This window comes from Lactuca sativa, chromosome 9 (assembly GCF_002870075.4).
Source record: "Lactuca sativa cultivar Salinas chromosome 9, Lsat_Salinas_v11, whole genome shotgun sequence".
In the NCBI taxonomy this organism is placed as follows: domain Eukaryota; kingdom Viridiplantae; phylum Streptophyta; class Magnoliopsida; order Asterales; family Asteraceae; genus Lactuca; species Lactuca sativa.
This window is the reverse complement of record NC_056631.2, coordinates 126,046,706-126,049,953: the sequence shown is the minus strand read 5'-3', so window position 1 is coordinate 126,049,953 and position 3,248 is coordinate 126,046,706. Positions and strand designations below refer to the sequence as shown.

The 3,248-nt window shown below is 30.8% G+C and overlaps 1 non-coding gene across 1 annotated transcript; it reads left to right on the top strand.

Moving 5' to 3' along the window:
• Window positions 1-831: 831 nt before the first annotated feature.
• Window positions 832-934, top strand: LOC111897238 (U6 spliceosomal RNA). The gene has a single exon (XR_002852140.1). It is a non-coding gene; the product is annotated as a U6 spliceosomal RNA (small nuclear RNA).
• The last annotated feature ends 2,314 nt before the right edge of the window (window positions 935-3,248 follow it).

Here is a 3,248-nt window from a genome sequence, read left to right as displayed (position 1 = left end):
ACTCCTTGGTGGATTTTATGGAAGTATATCAATAAGAGGAGTATAAAATGTTACTAAAATGCTACGAACATTATTAATTTTAGAGGAGTATCACTACAACAGTAGAAGTTTTCTTCGTAGTTTAAACAAATAAAAAAGAATCGCAAAGATACTCTGCGTTTCTTTGTATTTTGCCATCATTTCGATATTTGTATAGGGACGATTATGAAGAAAGTCCTGCAATTTTATTATCGTATTTATCAAAAGATCATCCTTACATATTTAGACACTGTGAGACCATATATAGGTTGATCTTTGCATATTTTTTTTTATTTTATCCAGTAAACTTTAACCAGTATCAATGGTATTTTACCTGAAAAATAAAAAACAAATTTTGTATATCTTTTTAATATTTACAGTAGAAATTTTCCATAAGCATACAAAAGGTTTTTTTTAGGGATAATGACTTAGGAGGGTAATTAGGTTTCTAGTTTGTCTGTATTATGTCACTAAGATTTTTTTTTTTTGTGTATTAGACCAATATGGTTGTTATTACCGTTTAGAAATAATACTTTTTACCGGGGTCTTTCTGTTTAACCGGTAAAAATGACTATTTCTAAACGGTAATAACAACCATATTTGTCTAATACGCACAAAAAAACCCTTAGTGACTTAATACGGACAAACTGGAAACCTAATTACCCTCCTAAGTCATTAACCCTAATTTTAAAGACATTGAGAATATATGACCATCAACAGTAAACTAGTTCGTTTAGAACTCACGTCGTCCCATATCGACCAGAAGAAGAACCTGCTACTCCTCTATATGGCGAAGCTCTTCATCTATAGTCTGTCCCTTCGGGGACATCCGATAAAATTGGAACGATACAGAGAATATTAGCATGGCCCCTGCGCAAGGATGACATGCACAAATCGAGAAATGGTCCAAATTTTTTTTTAACCCTTCGTAGTCTTCTCTAAAACCCTAATTCCTTTTTCAAATGCTAACAGAGCTCAATTGCAATTCTTATGTTTTAGTAGATCATCTACTGAAGTCATGATCAGTCAACATGTGGATTCCATGGTCAGATTGCTCTTCTTGCTGATGTCTTCAACCATTTGTAGCAAGTAAGGGTGATCTTTCTTTCTATAAAGTCTCCTTTAAGTTTTTTACTTTTCCTTTCATTAAGTTTCATGCTTTATAAACTTCTGTTTATGTGTTGTATATAGTTTGTATGTGTTTGTTTATGTGTTGAACTTTTATTCATTTTGCAACTTCAGTTACTTAGTTCATGTTGTGGTTTTGTTGTTTATAAAATAATTCATAATAGGCATCCTTTGCAAGTCCCTGTTGGTTTTACATTTCCATTCGTTATCAAATGTAGACATTGATCGGAGGTATCAAAGTGAGATTGTTTTTGTACATATGGATGTGTTCATGTAAACATTTAAATGACAAAAAGAAGTTATTGATAAAATGTTGCATATTTATGTAAAGAAGATCATCAATCATATGAGTTTTTGGACTTGGAAATTCTGGAAGGGTTGTGTGATAAGTTTAAATGGAAGCAACTATTTTCAGTCAAACAAGTCAGTCACATTGATTAGTAAGCCTATTTTCTAAATAATTAGGGTTAATGACTTAGGAGGGTAATTAGGTTTCCAGTTTGTCTGTATTAGGTCACTAAGGTTTTTTTGTGCGTATTAGACCAATATGATTGTTATTGCCATTTATAAATAGTCATTTTTACAGGTTAAACAGGAAACCGGTAAAAAAGACTATTTCTAAATGGTAATAACAACCATATTGGTCTAATACACACAAAAAAACATTAGTGACCTAATACGGACAAACTGGAAACCTAATTACCCTCCTAAGTCATTATCCCATTTTTTTAATATTATTTCTATAATTTTATATATTATTATAGGGCTTCATGTGGTTATATGAAAAGTCGCACTCTCCCTCCAAATTCTATTATTCTAATATATGGTCCTTAAATTTTTTGAACCAAATTCTACTTTTTCTAAACCATATGGTCCCTAAATTTTTTATTAATTACAGTTCTAATCACTGAAATTAATTCATTTAAAATTTATAATTAACTATTTATAATCAATTTTTTCGGAAAAAATACAATTTCAACCAATAAAAATATTTCAAAAATTAATTAGGGTGTCTATATGGTAAAATATAGTATCTTTTTAGCCAACCCCTATCTTAAACGTGAAATAATGTTCTAAAAATGTGATCATTGCTTCATCAAGACAAAGCTTGTATCCGATACCATTCCATTAGGGATAAGTTAGATCAAGATGGGGTGTTTTGTAAATAGAATTTGGTTAATGTAGGGATAAGTTAGATCAAGATGGAGTGTTTTGTAAGAGGTGTTCTGTTCTTCTTGTGCTTGTAGGAAATTCAAAGATAGTAAAACTCTGAGCTTCTAGTTGATTTATTCTTTTAGTATAGGTTTTTTATTCTATAAAGGGATTTTACTCTCAAAATGTTCTTATTAGGTCATTGTACTAATTAGAATTCACCCACTTTTAGCATTGTACATTCAAAAATTTTCCGATATAATTGCACACAATTTCTAAAGAAAGACCATGATCGATTTTCGTGAGACTATATTTGTATTTTCTTGCATTTTGCAAGTCTTTGATGCCACCACAAGAGTAGAAGTAGAAGCAATAAAGTTAACTCATGATAATATTTAATAAACATGTTATAGAAAATGACCTAAAGCTCAATTGTTTCTTTATGGATCATGTGCTAACTTATATGGATTTGACATTTGGATTTCGTAAAAGTGAAGTTGAAGCTTGGTGGAGATGTCATGTATGTCTAATGACTTTGATCAGGTTCGGTTAAACCATTGATCTTTAATGTTGATCTTATGATGTATCTTTCTCCTTTACATTTGAAATGGATTTTTTAAACAAGTGGATAAAAGTTAATAATGTTGACAAAGGGAACTAGCTGAAATGCTCTCGTTTTACCCGCTCTTGTGGCCAGAACTGATTGGTTGCTTGTCGTGACAAACAATGACCAGATGGGACTTATGTAATTGTTGGGAACCGAGTACATTTTTCCCTTTTCTTTTCTTACATCCTTTGTATTATTACGAACAATAACAAAGTACTTCACTCAAAGTTGTATTATCATTGAAAATTTTGTTTTATTGGATTCCCTAAAACTAGTTTAGTGATTATTTCATTAGGGTCGTGATTATCACGACCCGATTAAGTTTACTAGTATATATATATAT